Source organism: Belonocnema kinseyi, chromosome 9, assembly GCF_010883055.1.
Source record: "Belonocnema kinseyi isolate 2016_QV_RU_SX_M_011 chromosome 9, B_treatae_v1, whole genome shotgun sequence".
In the NCBI taxonomy this organism is placed as follows: Eukaryota; Metazoa; Arthropoda; class Insecta; order Hymenoptera; family Cynipidae; genus Belonocnema; species Belonocnema kinseyi.
In genome coordinates, this window is record NC_046665.1 from 31,848,575 (window position 1) to 31,866,034 (window position 17,460).

Below are 17,460 nucleotides of genomic sequence, written 5' to 3' on the forward strand. Positions count from 1 at the left end.
GGGGGGGGGGGGTCGCACAGTGGGAGCAAATGCACTTTTTTCGTTCAAAAATGTCCAGAGCCTTCAATTTTGTTCCGACGTATATTGTATTAAATAAATGTTTATGGACTCATAGAATACAAATAATTTGCTCATTAGTCCATTTATTTGTTATAAACAAATTTTATGAACAAATTAGCAAATAGTCTTATTATTAGTAAAAAAAAGTCTGTTTACTAAAAGTGCTTCATATTAATGTCGGAATGATATATGATTACAAAAATAATTTAAAAGTTTATAATATCCATTGTTATAAACAATTCTTATGGCAAAATATTACAATTTCAAATTTTTTCAAATTATAATTTGCTTCAATCGCCAGAACGACTTCAGGTGTTTCTTAAAATCATACATGTTTAATAATATTTGATAATATATAACAATTTAAATTTTTATAAACAAATTATATAAACAAATTCAACATTTTGGCCGTTTCACATATAAATTTTTTTTGTTTCTGCACTGGAAATGTTTTAAGCTATTGGATGAATGACTACTAGTCACAAAAATATTAGAAAAGTTAACAATAACAATTGTTATAAATAATTCTCGTGATAAAAAATTCAAATTTAAGGTTTTATCCAATTTTAACTTTCTTTAATCGCTAGAATGGCTAATGATATTCCTGAAAAATGTATCTTTTATAATATGTAGTCAAATATAACAACTTAAATCTTTATAAACTCAGTAGCCATTCTAGCGATTAAAGAAAATTAAAATTTGATAAAACCTTAAATTTGAATATTTTATCACGAGAATTATCTATAACAATTGTTATTGTTAGCTTTCCTAATATTTTTATGACTAACAGTCATTCATCCAATAGCTTAAAATACTTCCAGTGCAAAAACAAAAAAAAATCTATGCGTAAGGGCCAACATTTTAAATTTGTTTATAAAAATTTAAATTGTTATATTTCATCAAATATTATTAAATATTTATTATTTTAAGAAATACCTGAAGTCGTTCTGGCGTCAAAAATATGTAAACCATCCATACTCAACTTTAAAGAAATTTAAAAGCATACAATAATTAATTGTTTAAACAATTACATAAAGATTTTAGCAGAATTCACCACAAAAAATTATTCAATATTATTTTTAATTTAAAAATACGAATTTAAACATATTTCTGGGAGAAAATAATTGTTTCAACAAATTAAATTGGTTTAAACAATTAAAAGATCGTTAATACATTTGTGTATACGAAACGGATTCTAAAGAATTTGAGAACAATTTTCTGATGTTAGCCAATTATTTTTTTAAATTCAATATAGTTTACCTGAAAACTATGCTAAGTGTGAAAAATTACAAGAAAATAATGCTGCTATGGAGGAAAAATTTCAAAATTGTGTTTCTTTAAATATTTATGTCTAAAAAACACAAAGTAACGTGACCAAAGTTTCGTTATATTTCTTTTCGTTCTTTCTGTATAAAAAAATTCCCCCTAATTTCGTGCAAATGCCTGCTATACACTATACTGCTCACTATAAAGAGTTTGGACATTTAAAAATCTGCAATTCCTGGAATTTTCCGCCCCTAGAGCCCCGAAAATGGAAAGTTATCGGAGTTGGACTGTAATATACATTTCATATAAAAGTGTTCAACATAATGTAGAAAAGTTAACATTTTCGACAAAATCTAGTGCGAAGCAATAGATACATGAGGAAAACGTGTTCGCTAAATCCGAAAGAACTTTTACGAAAGAGAATTCACAATCAGCAAATTACAGCAATCGATGTTTTAGACTTTTTAAATGTCCTGTGCACGAATTTGGGAGAAATACAAAAACCGAGCGCTTAACCGCGAGATAAATATATAATTGAGCTCGAAGCACAAAATAAATACACCATCCAACTCGAAGCGCGGAAACCAATAGTCGCGCGCCCGAGGCGCAAACGAACTGTCGAGCGAGGCGAACCGCGTGTGACGAGGATGTGCCCGCGCAGCGGGCAGTTTTATTGTACACTTTTCAGAACAAAATAATTGTTTCAAAGAGACACAATTTATTTGAACAATTAAGAATTTTTTAACAGATCATAAGGAAAATTAACATTGTCCATTAGTACTTATTTGTATTAAAGAGCACGACAGAAAATGCTAAAAATTGATAATAATAAGTAAACAATAAAATGTATTGATATGGTTTTATTCTGTAGACAATCCTCTTCGAACCCTGAAAAATTTGGCAACTTTCGATGAAACACTGAAGTATCAATCCAACTTTTCCAAAAACTTTTTTTGGCTCACCCTAGTGAAAGTTGTACCGCCAGTCAAGGATCCAAGTTCATTTTTGTGTCTATTTTAAGTTCTGATAAAAATTGGATTGATTCTTGTGCAAAATGTTCTCCTGATATTAAGCAATGAATCCGTATAGGTATGACATTACACCTGCATTAAACGTGTAGTTATTAATTATTGTATACATGTAAATTTACAATACAACGTATTCATACGTTTCACGAAAAGTTATACATTCACACGAATGATACACTGGAATCATACACTGAAAAAAATAATTCTTAGCACCAAGTAAATACATTTACTTGAATCCTATTTCTTAGCATCAAGAATATATTCTTTAACAGAAGTAATTTTTATTTAAACTAGGCATATATCTTTTATTGATCTAAAAAAATGAATTCTTTGGCTATATTTTCTTGACTGAAATACATATTTCTTATATTTAAGAAAATGATTTCCTTAATTCAAGAGGTCTAGATTCGTTGAAATGTGATTTGTCTTTCAAAGAAATATATATTTGATTCAAAGAGTTCGATTCTTTGAACTGATTCGGGACACGTTTGAATCAATAATTTTTCCATGTTTGAATCACGAATTTTGGTTTATTTAAATCAAAGAAATAATCATTTAATTCAAAATAATATTAATTGAATTACATTATATATTTTTTGTCACAAAGGGTTCATGCTTCTATAGCAATGGAGCATTTATTCAGATGAAAAAGGTATTGTGTTTACATAAATGCTTATTTCTTCAGTGGAAGAAAATATTTCATTTTATTATTAGAATTAAATTATTCATAACAAACAAACATTTATTCCAACGAAATAATAATTTTGTAAAGTCATCAACTTAACATTTTGGCGTCATTTGTTTCAATTGAATACTTCTTTAAATTAAAGAAATATATTGTTAAATTAAATATCCATGTTTTTGATTTAAAGAAATATTTCTTTGGCATTTATGGCTGTATTTTTGTGCTTCTAATATTCAGAAATTTTCGGTGCGGAAATAGCTTTTTGACTACAAAATATTTGCTTGACCTTAAGATATATTTCTTTCCTTTAATTCATATTTTCCCTTCTCAAAGAAATATTCATTCCAATTCATGCGACATTCATTTCGAACAATGAAACATTCATTTGGTATAAAATGTATATTTTTTGTCTTAAATTAATATTTCTTTGATTCAAAGAAATATTTCCCTTCGACCAACAGGTCGTATTTATTTGCCTCTAATAAACGTTTCTTTGAAAATAAACAGACTTTCACTTACTTCAGCCAAGTAAAATTCACTTGGTACCAGTAATCCTTTTTTTCAGTGTACAATACACATGATTATATACACTTTACATATTATTATATATATTCAGGAATATTATATTACAAGCTGAAACAGAAAAACGTGATTAAAATAAAGCTGGTGGGAATCGAACACGAGTCTCCGACACGGCAGCACGGTGATATTCCATCCTGCTAAACTAGATAATGAGATACAGAAGTTTATCGCCCTTATGAAGTAAAAGCTAGCACTGAAATTGATTTCCATTACGTTATTTATTAATTGTTCACAGTTGTGGCATTTTTCAAACTCTAAGAACCATATCTTAACGTAATCAAATAGGCTGACATCGTTTACACTCGGCTGCTCTCGGTCCAACGCTAGGCTCGCTTACTAAGTCACTTACTAATATTCGAGAGCGATCTTCCGAATTTGTCTTACTTCATTATACAAAAAATACAAAGTGTCATAGTACAATTCATATTCCTACAGGCAAAAGCAATTCCTCTTTCAAATTTAGTCTTTTATGTTATTTTAGGTACTTATTACTTCTACTCTTCTTATAATTTAAGTATGGCTTTACTAATGCATCATGTCCAGGATTTATTTCCCTATAAAGAATACTAGGACTTCGTATTATCAATAGGAAAATTTCATACAAAAATAGCATGGCTTACGACTGCTGTATTAAAATATATGAATTATCGCCTTGGTGCCTCGATTGTAACCTAATTTAGTAATTTTAGCAGTACCAAGTTTCTTAGTGTATCAGGGTTCTTTGGATCTTATCCCGCATTTTAAGCAGCGATATATTTAAAAAAAAATGAGAAAGCTGATCTTTTTCTCAGACTTAAGATGGTGTCCCAGTATATGTCATCATTCACGGACACATTGTTGAAATACAATGAAGTGCTCTAATAAGAGCAGTACGCCTAATTTTCCATATAGGGCAAAGTCTGGTTTTTTATCCCACGATCCTCGGACTGGGTTGCAGCCACTATTTTATTTGTTTAAACTGTTTATAGGGAGAATTCAGTTTTTCCTTATCAGGCAGGGACTAGGTCAATTACGTGATGAGATGCGGATGTTATCCCTGCTTAAAATATTGGATAGAACACGGTAAGATCACCGTTAGAAGTGGGTTCTAACTGTCCATAACCGGTCTCTAACCGGATTTTGTCCTCGGGTTGTAGCCTGTACCTAACCGGTATCAATTCGGATACAATTAAATTAAAAATGAGCTGAATCAATTTCGTGATATAATTTTAGAAATATGGAAAAAAAGTTCATAAAAATCAGTTAATATCTTCTTTTAATGTTCTCGTCATAATCCAGAAAATCTAACGCTGCCTATTAAAATTCGCTAATGAATATCTTACTAAATTTTCCATTTTTCCTAATCGGCTCTAATTTTCTAACAATGGGAAGGTCGTGCGTGGCAAGCCAGCACATGACCGCATCATAGGCAGTCAAGTGTCCCTCCTTGAGTTTAAGTATAATAAAAAAATTTTGACGGTGGCGGCCCTACCTCTCCCCAGAAAGAGCGAAAAAAATTTGGGAATCGCTGGTCTAGATGGCAACATCCCAATATAAGACGTAATCTTCGTTTTCTTAAACGGAGACTGAAAAGTTTCCTTTAAAAAGGCATTCACTCAGCTAAAGAGTCCTAGGTTTAGGGCAAGTTGTTAATGTATAATGCCCGCCTCATTAGATTGTCTGTGCATATATTCTCCCTGAGCGATTACACAACAACCTTCAACAATGCGCTGGATGGAGTCGTTGGTACTTCCACATAATCGGCTCCGGTCAATGACATCTTAAAGTAATACGTGTAATACGTGTTTGTTGATCTTATGTTTTGGGTGATCGCCTGGTCTTTGCCAAACGCAAAATCTAACCTGCTGTTAAAATAGTCTACTAACTGTATAACTTGTGACACACAGTTTCTTGACATCAACAACGCCCCTACTCCCCTCCATGTCGTGGTAGAGCTATCCTTTCTATCGCCGAATTACTGTCGTGCATTCGGTGCTTTGTCACTTCTATACACGGATGGTTATGTTTAACCTTTCAAGATCAGTATTCGATCATTCGATGAACCCAAAGGAGTACTAGAGGACATTGATAGCATAGGAGTTAATTGCCCTGATTTTGTTTACCGAACTGAGAGAACTCTTCAGAACCAATCTGAGTCTTACAGTGAAGGCGTCGCTAGGCTTTTCTTGAAAATCATACGCTGAATACTTTTAAATTGGAGAATACATATGTATTAATATGACTCGCCCTCAGTCACTGCTTTGATCTCATTCTCGTATTCGTTCTCTAGCTCTGCGGTCTCCGATTCTCCTATAGTTAAATGCATTGTTCTGCATTTATCTAGTCGGAACTCCATGTGGATATTACTGGAAAACTGCTTTGTGCCATCGGATTAATTGCTGCAGTTTGGGCTCTAAACTTGCATGTAACTTTAGGTCATCCATGAACAAAAGATGGGTCAATTGATGACCATTCTCATTATCATGTATTTTGTACCCATGACACACTATTTAGTGTTTTGCTTAATGGGTATAATGCTAAACAGAATCTTAATGCACTAAAGTAGTCTCCTAGAAAGATACCCGTCGTAATATGTATTGGTCTAGTTATCCTTAGTTGTCCATGATCACCATACTTGATTTTTGTACCCCAAAACATCATCAAGCGGCTGAGAAAGTCGATGATGCGGGGCAAGATTTTGGACATTTTTAAGATGTTAAGATTACGAGCTCACGGCATAGCAACAGCATATATGGTGACTAGATCTATACTGTCCCTCGAATTTTTACAACATCCTTTTTGTTCTTCAGAAGCAGCCAGCATCTGTTTTATTTCCTCTCAAAGGTGTTCTCCCGTGCCGGAAATGTTCTCTCGTTGACGTCACGGTACAATAAGAAAAAAACACAGTTGAATCAAAAGTATCGGTGCTATTGAATTTCGCATTATTGACATAATAGTTTATGTAAATAGGCCAATAAATTCTGTTACGAGTAACAGAATTCGATTCCTTGAATAAAACATACAGTACTGCAAATTGAAGGATTGGTGATTATATGATGCTAGGAAATTTAGTCATGAGAAATAAATTACGAAAGGAAATGACTTCCAGAATCTAAAAAAGTTTCCTTACTTCGGTTTTGTAGTCTAATTTTTAAAAACAAAAAAAGGATTCTAGTTGTTTAAAAAATCTATATATTTTCAACGTTTCGGATCTCAATGCGGGTCTTTACCAGAAAAGTATTTCTTCTCTAAACTACAAAGTGTTTGTTTATATAATAATTTAAAACTAAATTATAATAACCTGATAAAAATTTATTTTAATTTACTTCAATTTAAAAAAATAATTTAACGTTCGATGAAAAATTTTTTAAACGCTCATGTCGAAGAAATATGAATTATCTTTAATATTGGAACTTCTAAAAAAAAGGCTTCAAATCAATAAAAATTTCATTTATTTTTTTATTCTACTTACATATCTTGATGATGACAAGAACAAAGCATTGACATTGATTTAAACAGATAACACTAAATGGACGATGATGAACGGGTCAAATGTGCGTTTAACCACAGATGAGAACAAGCGCGCTAAAGCTCAAAGTATTGAAAATTGTGAAATAAATTGAGTTTTTGTTTTTGAATTTTTATGTTGTAATAAGGTGAAAACCCCAGTTAGTGGCACTATTAGCTTTCAATAGTTCAAGATTTAGCTTTTCACTGTTGGAGACGATTCAATCACGAGTTTTTTTGTAAGTGTAAGTGAAGTGGTGGTTTTTTAATACTAGAAGCATGATGGCAGCAATATCTGCATTGCTTATTAATAATTATTGATGTTTTATGTGTTTCATACGAGTGAAAGCGTTAGTGAAACCTGTAATAAACTGCATTGAAAATTACTCCCCGTACATATTTATATGCAATTTGACATTGAAGCATGCTGATCTTTACCAAACCTTCATTTACATTTTGATTTCAACTAAACTTAATCATAACTAAAGAAATTAATCCAGGATGTCACTCACTAGTCGCAAGTCACTTACTGGGGTATTCACCTTATGAAGTTTAATGTATAATACACTGATACCTCTATTTTATATTTAATACTTCAATCTGAAGATTGATTAAAATTTTATTACATTTTTTGATAAAAATAGATTCTATAATTCGACGTTTATAAGTGGTTTGTTCTCTTGCTAAAATTATAATGTCATTAAAACCAAAATAAAAAACGGTCAAAATTCTGTGAGTGTTCACACAAACCTGTATTTCAATTTTCAATTTCACAATCTCTCTTATGTTCAGCAACTCTAGTTTTTAAACTTCTGCCAGTTTCACCAATGTACATTTTTTTACAACCAGTGCATTTTATTAAATATATGATAACTAATAATTTTGTATCCTTTTCTAAATATTTTTTATTCAAAAGAAAATTATTATGGTTACTGTTAAAATAAACGTTAATGTTAAATGTATTAAAAACCTCTTAGGATTTCCGAAAGGCCTTGAACATAAAGTAAGGTAACCTTCAAATCTGTTTTATCGTCTTTATCTAACAGTTTTTTCTGCTTATTATTTTTGTGTACCTAAATTTGCTTTTCTAAATTTTACATTACTTAATTTCATACGTCTACTATACCTTTAATTAAACCAATTTTCTGACTGAAGTTGTTGAAGAGCTTGGAGGAGTTGGGATTGTATATCTTAAACGGAAATATAGAAGGAGATGAAAAAGGAGAATATACACGCTCAGGAAGTGAAAGGGGAACGGTAATTGATTATATGATAGTCGATGATGAGGTAAGATAGAAGGTTAAGAAACTAGAGGTAGGTGAATATATTGATTCGGATCACTTTCCCTTAATAGTGACATTAGAGGGACGAAAAAGCAATAGCAATATGAGTAAAAGGGGAGCAAATGTACAAAGTGTAGGAAAGGGGGATTGGTCAAGAGAAAAAAGGAGGTCAGAAAGGAATGAAGAAAGTGGAGAAAAGAAAAAAGTAATGCGGAAGAATATAGGGAAAAAAAAGAAAGAGTATACACCAAATATGAAACAAGGGGGACAAATGAGATCCCATCGGACAACCTGACATTTGTTTCTAAAATTTACTGCTAAATGAAAAAACTACATGATTAAAAACAGGATCTTTATACAAGCATAGTGGAAAATTCCGAGCAAGAAATCCTTGCGGTTTTAATGATGGTCCATTTCATTATAAATTATTGCATAAAATGATAAAAAATGCGAATTCTAGTTAATCAACCAATTGCACTGAAGTGCACAGTAAAAATAAATACTTAAAGTTATATTCGACTTAATTTCAGATTTGACTTGAATTAAGGAATTACCTGAATTTATGTGTGCAAACTATCTTGAATAAAGCACTAACTTATCCTAAATAAGAAATCAGCATTTTTCTACTGGAATAAAGTAAGGTATCCTCCTAAATTTCAATTTTTAGTTCTGAAAGTAAGTTGAAGGCAACCTGAAATAACCTGTCAGGCTTTCGTTGCCTAAAATAAAGGAATATATCTTTCCTGAATTTCAGATTCGTACTACCTTGCATGACGTTACAGAAAGCTTGCGCTACTATGTTATACAGCTCGTGGACATTTATTCTAGTCGCATCCTACTCCAATATTCCATGTCGAGTGGTCAGTGTCGGCTACGATACTATGTTTCCATAATCCATGAAGTTTTCGTTTCACGGATTAAAAAAAGTGCTGCAGCAAAATCAGTTTCAGTTGTCAGCCAATATTTGGATTATTAAACCCATAAAAATAATCAAATTATTACAAAACTTTTTACTTCGCAACGTGAGCGCCGTTTTAATACATTACGGAACGCAATTGTCTGAAGATTTTTGACAGCACCTGTGCCCAATATACCGTTTCTTCCATCTTTCTTACTTTTTCTGTATTTTCTTACAAGTTTGAACCCAACTTGTATATTTTCTAAAACGAATACTATTATATAAGAACAGCTGATGAGTGTCGGTAGGACGTCAGAAATTCCTGGTTTTTAGTTAGAATATTACCCTTACTTTCAGTTAAGATAGTGTATTAACTTAAGGTTACACTAGCTTTCAGTATACACACAGAACAATGTTGGGACTTGGAGAACTTAAAGAAGAAATCTCCATACACGGGACAGGAGAACTTGGCAGCAGTCAAGCACCCAGGCTGGGTCGACTCCCATGGGCGTGTTTGACCGCTTATAGCGACACTAGCGCAATCTACAAGGAGGTGGCAAACTAAAGTGTATCCATGTATTCGTGCACGTAAATGTGTATATTATTTGAATGTGTTGCATGAATTAAAATTAGAGAAAATAAACGAATGAATTCAAAATTACACAAATTTAAGACGAAAAATGTGTAAATACTCTATGCTTTACCATTTATCGGCATAAATTTGAACACAACTTTTTTGAACTTAGCAAAATTTGAAGTTTGTTCACGAAACCATAACCTCAAAGTATACTAGAATGGCGGCCCCAAAATATTTTAAGAAAATATTACCCCCATTTATGCTTCTACAGTAGAGCCATCTACAAGGAAGTGGATAACTACAAATGTATATGTGATCGCACGCGCCCATGGGAGTCGATCCAGCCTGCAAACACTGGAAGTCAATGATTTTAATAGGACAGACACACGCAGGTTTAATCATTTCGAAAGAAATTGTTCAGGAAAATTAAAATGTCCGTCGCAAACAAATTAACAATTAAAAAAAAAGTTTTGTCTGTACGTTTTTCTATCTTCGTTTTTGTTTCAAAATGTAAAACCATAAGTATTTTAACCTCCGCTTCTTTTGCGTATGAGGTTATATACAGAAATTTTTAACTTTTGAGGTTATTTGAACTTTTATCGACAATGACAGTTTATACCTCTACAATTTTACTGCATCAATAATATCTATATTCTACATCATACAGCTTTGAGAAAGATACAAAGCCGTGTCGAAATGTCGGCATTATGTATCGACACTTTTATTTTATTTTAAAATAAAGGCTATATAAAAATAAAAGGATGACCAAAATAAATCCTTCCTTCTCTTGAAGAAATTACTCACACATAAGAATGCTTCTATTTTATCGAAGGCGGACCTGGATTAGTCTGTCCATGGGCCAACTGAATCAGAACAGATTTACTACAGAACGTGAAGAGTATTTTCACGTGCTGTGAACTACCAGACAGTCTTCACGAGGAAGTCAAAAATGATTTTTCTGTCAAGAATTTCGAAATAGCTTTAGCTTAGGAGAGAAAATCTACCAGCTTGGATGAGCTTGTCATGGAAGACTGAGGATTCACCATCCAGCGGAAGGCAAGAAATGACGCACCAAAGACTGAAATTCCTTGAAACAGACTTCTTAAGGATGAACAATTTGGGGAAAATACACTAAGGAGAATGCCAAAAGCTCCTTCAAAAAGATTATGCATGCATAAGAAGGCAAGAAGATGGTAAGAAGGCTTGTATTAAAAAGTATTTAAAAATTTCATTCATCCAGTGGTAACGTGAGAAATATTGAATACTTCTAGATCCCGTTTTTGTCCTCCTGTTTTGAATTTCTACAGCGGTTGAAGTTATCTCTTAAAATGAATCCCTTTCTGTATCTAACGTTTCAATCTCTTTTAATTTAGACAATTTCGTTACTTTTATTTATTGTTGTGCGAATAATAATGAGGTAAGAAGCTTTTTAAAACATAGCAAAGAATAAAGTGAAGGGGATAGAGATACAGCCTCCGCGGTCGTCTCGTTGAGCGATCGCCCGTCGTTATGTTGAGCGTGTCGTCTTGCCGGAGGTCGTCTTCTTGGATAGCTAGTGTATATAATACAGTCTATAGAAAATCGATGATAACTTAATTCACCCTTAAAATTTTTCTCTAATGCTGAATCTTCTAAAACTAATGACATCATCATCAAATTTCTACTGCGCAATTTTTTCACAAACAACTTCAAGGTTATTTTCAATAACGCATTACATTTTTGCATTGTTAAAAATTATATCCACACGTATGTACGACAATGTAGAAGGTTCTAGAACAATTAGACAAAGAGGGAGATATGCTACTAGACAAGGACAGCAAATATCCATCTATAAAAGGGCGCTTTGCATACAGATCCCTCAGTTGTCATGAAACATTTATTGTTGAATATACACAAGCCTAAAAAAAGTGAAGTGACGTGAAAATTATTTATAGAGATTTGAATTGTTTTCCTGCTTTATATAATTTAATATAAAAACTTTTTCGAACTTTCTTAAAAAATTTTATTACGAACATACTCGATCTGTGCACTGAAGATAGGAAGCCTGGTGCCTGTTCAAAGAAGGTTGGTGTTTGTTTAATGTGAAAAAATGTAGTGAAAATTTATGTGAGTAAAAAGAAAAGATGTTTCATAGAAATTTTTTTCCAGATTTCATCCACCTAGTGAATATGAAGGGTGCAATTGGCTGTCGTGAACGAGGCACACAAAACGTGATGAGAGGTTAGTTTATACAAATTTTTCAGAACTATTTACTAACCCCCTGGCGAAGAAGAAACCAAATTTGAGTTCTTCTTTCATGAGATTTTCCAAAATAACGATGACTTCGAGTTTAGCATGCATTCAGTAGACTTGTTATCTTTACTGGTAACTTTCAGTAAATTTTCATAAATTACGATAAAATTTCCATAGATTTCCAAAAAATTTCGATATAAAGTCGTTTTACGTAAATCTTTCTTACAGTAGCTTCCCAAGAACCATCAAAGCAGCAGCGAAAAACTTCTGTCGTCAATTGCAAGTATAAAACTTTTGCAGAAGATACACCTGGCAGAAAAAATTGATCCTAACCAGTGCAGAAGAATCATTTCCATCATGGATCAGGCAAACAAGTTATTGATGGAGAAAACAAAAATTTAAAAAATAAGTAAGTGGGCCAAGTTTTTTACGAAAAATATCAGTATATTAAATAATATTGGAAATTCTAAGAAAAAAAAAGATAGAATACAGTGGCAAGCATTAGAATCAGCATTTAGAACTGGATGTATAGTAAATATAAAACACAAAGGTCTTAAACATTCTCTGGAGGATGCAAAATCAATGGTTGTTCAGAGAATTGAATATATGCTGAAAAAAGTAGGTAGCTTGAAAGTCATATCTTTTGCAGGAAAATTTAAAGCCACAGTAAACGGTGAAATGGTAGAAGAAATTAAGTTCAGTACCACTGAAAACAGTACAATCTTGCCATCAACTGATATTGATGCATGGCACAATGAAAATGGATTGGACCAAATTTTAGTGAAGGTGAAAGAGTTACTAGAAACGGATTCAGGGTGGTCATTGACTGAAATTATAAACTTATCTGTAAATTTCAATAAATATTTACCTATCAATTCCGGTATATCAACATTTATTAACTTACCAAAATTGATCAGAAACAAGAAAGTTGTCTTAAATATTGAAAATAATGATGTTTGTTTCTTTCTGTGGTCGACAATGGCTGCTCTTCATCCTGCGAAGGATAATTTATATAGAACTACATCTTATCCTCAATATAATTCAGAACTAAAGCATGATGGAATCTCGTTTCTGGTAACTCTTGAAGACATTCCAAAATTTGAAAAAACGAATGAGTTGTGTATAAACGTTTACGGTATAGAAGACGATAACAAAAAATATAAGAAAGCTGAAATTGTACAATTGTATTCAAGCAAAGAAAAGTCAAGACGACCGACAATTCATCTTTTGATGATTGAGAATAACAATTTTTACTCTGAATATGCTAATGAAAATGAATCAAATGACAGTAATCCCATGCACCACTTCGCTTTGATTAAAAACTTATCTCGTTTAGTAAAATCTCAATTTACACGAGATCATTGTCGAAGTTACTTATGTGACAGGCATGAAAAATTTTTGAAATTTAAAAGTCACAGGTTTAAGGAACAAGTTCCATTTTCTGTATATGCCGACATTGAATGTCTATTATTGGAAGTTCCTGAAACCCCTTTCGTTATAGGACCATACCGAAAACATATTCCATACAGTCTTGCATTTTATTTACATTCAGCCCTGATGATTCACGATCCAAATTTCAAATTTATCAGGGGCAAAGCTACATAGAGTGGTTTGTAAATAAATTGAAAGAAATTGCACCAAACATTAACTCTCAATTAATGTGTATTGCACCAATGGAGAAACTGACTCCAAAGCAAGAAATAGACTTTCCATCTGCTAAAAACTGTTATATCTGTGAGAAACCGTTCACAAAAAATGGCATAAGACATCATGACCATAACCACTTTACAGGCAAGTTTCGTGGCGCAAGATATCAAGGCTGTAATGAAAATTACAAGGATTCGCACACTGTACCGGTAGTTTTCCACAATTTGTGAGGATATGATTCGCACTTTAGCATTAAGCCTTAGCAAAGCAATTTGAGGGCGAGGTTAAATTATTACCTGTAAACAAAGAGAAATACATTTCATTCACGAAATATCTTTCCGGTACAAAAGTAAACCTTCGGCTTATAGATTCTTTTCGCTTCATATCGAGTAGTTTTGAAAAATTGTCTTCTTATCTAGGAAATGGCGATAAAAAAATTACTCTCAGACATTGCAATAATCCTGAAGACTTTCAATTATTAGTCAGAAAGGGAGTATTTCCTTATGACTACACTGATAATCGGGATGAGTTAAATTAAGAAAAGTTACCACCTAAAAGCGCTTTTTTCTTAAAATTGAACCATGAAGAAATTTCCGATGATGATTACCAACACGCGTGCAATGTTTGGGAAACGTTTAATATGAAAACTTTGGGTGAATACTCTGATTTGTACTTGAAAATCGACGTTTTACTTTTGCCTGATATATTTAAAAATTTCATAAAGAACTGTTTTGCAAGATACAATTTGGATCCCCTGCATTACCATGCGGCCCCAGGACTTGCTTTTGATGCGATGCTCAAATTAACCGGAATTGAACTTGAAATTTTAACTGATCCTGAAATGATTCTTCTCATTGAGAGAGGTATTCGGGGCGGTGTATCCCAATGTTCCAATAGATATACTAAAGCGAATAACCATTTTATGGGATCAGATTTTAATCCAAACGAACCTGAATCTTATATCTCATATTTCGACATCAATAATCAGTATGGTGCAGCGATGAGCGAGTGTTTACCTACTGGTGGATTCGAATGGATACTTGATCAAAATATTAATGTACAAAATATTCCAGATGATTCATCAATAGGCTATATTTTCGAGGTAGATTTGAAATATCCTGCAGAATTTCATGATGTTCATAGAGATTTGCCTCTGGCTCCAGATAATTTTGTACCCACTAATTCCTCATGTATAATACCAAAGTTGGTAACAAGCTCATTGCCCAAAAAAAATTATGCAGTTCACTACAGAAATTTGTAAAAGTATTTAAATTTAGGTCTAAAAGTATCCAAAATTCACAGGATTCTAAAGTTTGAGAAAAAACCCTGGCTAAAAACGTATATTGATCAAAATACAGAAAAACGAAAAATGTCTAGCAATTGTTTTGAGAAAAATGTCCACAAGCTATTGAATAATTCCATCTTTGGCAAAACAATGGAGGTGTTAGAAAATACAGAGATGTCCGATTGATAACAAAATGGGATGGAAGGTACGATGCAAAAGCTCTGATTGCCAAGCCTAATTTTCATAGCTGCAGCATATTCGAAGAAGATATGGTTATTATCCAATCGAAAAAACTGCAAATTAAATTCAATAAAACAATTTATGTAGGACTTACTGCTCTCGATCCCCCAAAGCTAATTACATATGACTTTCATTACAACTAGATTTTACCAAACTTTGTAAATCGTGAAAAATTGTTGTACACCGACACTGATAGTCTCAACTAACATTTCACCGATACAAACATTTATGATTTCATTAAAAGGGATATACACAAATTTGATACATCAGATTAACCTCCAGATAATGTTTACGGAATACCACTAAAAAATAAAAAAGTATTGGGGTTAATGAAAGACGAGTGCAATGAAAAAATTGTCACAGAGTTTGTTGCATTGAAAGCGAAATCATATACCTATAAAATTTTGAATGAAAAGTCTTAGAAAAAGAAAGCTAAAGGTGTAAAGGGGTCTAGGTTGAGAAGAAAAATTACATTCAATGATTATAAAATGTATCTTTAAATATGAAAATTTAACAGAGTACCAAAATTTGATCCGCAGTAGGAAACACGAAGTGCACACAATAAAACAGAAAAAATTGCTTTGAGTTGGCATGACGATAAGCGCATGATTCTCCCTGGTACGACACACTTCCATGGGGTTACATAAAGAAAAACAGTAAATGAACCCATGGAAGCTTACACAATTTAAAAATGTATAAATATTGAATGTTTGGATATATATCTATGGAAAAAATTCTCATTATAAGCTACTAAAATTGCATATATGACCAGAAATAAGCGAGGTGAAATATGAGCGCAGGAGTGAGAGAGATAGAATATACTGTATATAACCCTAAGCTAGTAAAAATTGTATATATACGAGTGTAGGAGTGAGAAAGATAGAATATAATGTATGTCAAAGTGTAGGAGTGAGAAACGGAATATAATGTATATAGGAGTGAGAGACAAAATGTATACGTAAAAAACTGGAAGAAGAAGGAATAGAAAATACTGTACAATTGTTTGTAAAAATACAAGTTTCCAGTGAAAGTTTCAATGTTACAATAAAACGTTTCATTGCTCACAACCCTAGTTATTTTTTCTTTAAGCGAGTCCAATAATTTGAAAAAATGATAAGGTATACATAAAGGATACTTTTTTCCAGGAAACATTGTATACTTGTAAAAAATTAATCAGATTCTGAAATGTCCGAAACTATTGCTGTCGATAAAACTCAAAATACTACTGCTAATTCTATTATGAGCTTCTTGGAAAATGAAAACGTCGGTCTAATTATATCTGAAGAAATAATGTTGAGTAACAATTCTGTAAGTCTGACCTTTAGTTATTCATCAAAATTGAAATATACCGTCAATTTCCAAATATAGGAATACCAGGGTGCACAATCTTCCCCATTTTTTTTCATAAGTTTGCTCTTGAAAAATGCTCTGATATTTCTAAACGTTCTCCTTATTGAATAATAATTTCAACAATTTATAGAGCACTTAAATACATCACCAATGAATAAATAATGTACACATTTCAGTTTGGTTGCAGACTAGGGACGTCATCCTTATTATGGCTTGAATTTTTTTTCGCATCAAACTATTAGAATTTTCGATTGAAAGATAAATGAAGCGATTTACTTTTTGCCGAAGTTAAAAATTATTGTTACTTCTGCTACTACAATGTCACAAATGTGGGTCTGTCACGATATCGGAATGATTATATTTATCGAGACGTTTTGGGAAGGAGTAGGGATTTGACTAACATTATTTTTGTGACTGGTCAAAGGGGTACCTTCCCGCCCCCACAAGACCTTGAAAAAGGGGTAGGGGTGTGATAAGTAAGAAATTTATATCCCTCAGCTCAAATGATAGAATTAATTTTAGCATTTTTACTTCGCTCTACTGAGGAGTGCAGTTTCAAATTTAAATTAAAAGTATTAATTATTGTAAAGAAGAAATAAAAAAATCTCGGAAAGAAATATCTATGAGAACGATCTTAAGTTTATAATAATTCTTCATTTAACCAATTTCATTTTGTCGGACTTTTTTTATATCACTTTGAATGAATTTTTAACGACCTAAGTACATCCAACTTTTAAAAATATATTCTACAATCGCAGAAATCATTTTAAATGGCATGTAACATGCCACGGTCTATTTTTCCCCCCGTAGAAAGCACACTCGAGACATTGTCCGACCCAAC

At 32.3% G+C, this 17,460-nt stretch overlaps 1 protein-coding gene across 9 annotated transcripts in view; it reads right to left on the reverse strand.

The window, feature by feature from the left end:
• LOC117179437 (gamma-aminobutyric acid type B receptor subunit 1) overlaps positions 1–17,460 on the reverse strand; it is a 144,205-nt gene that overhangs the window by 84,309 nt on the left and 42,436 nt on the right. Inside the window, exon 1 of one of the 9 annotated variants that reach the window (XM_033371231.1) lies at positions 9,156–9,174. The exons of the other annotated variants lie outside the window; for them this stretch is intronic. The gene's annotated coding sequence lies outside the window, so the exon portion shown is untranslated. Of the gene's footprint in view, positions 1–9,155; positions 9,175–17,460 lie in introns of those variants that run through there. 9 annotated transcript variants of the gene reach the window in all.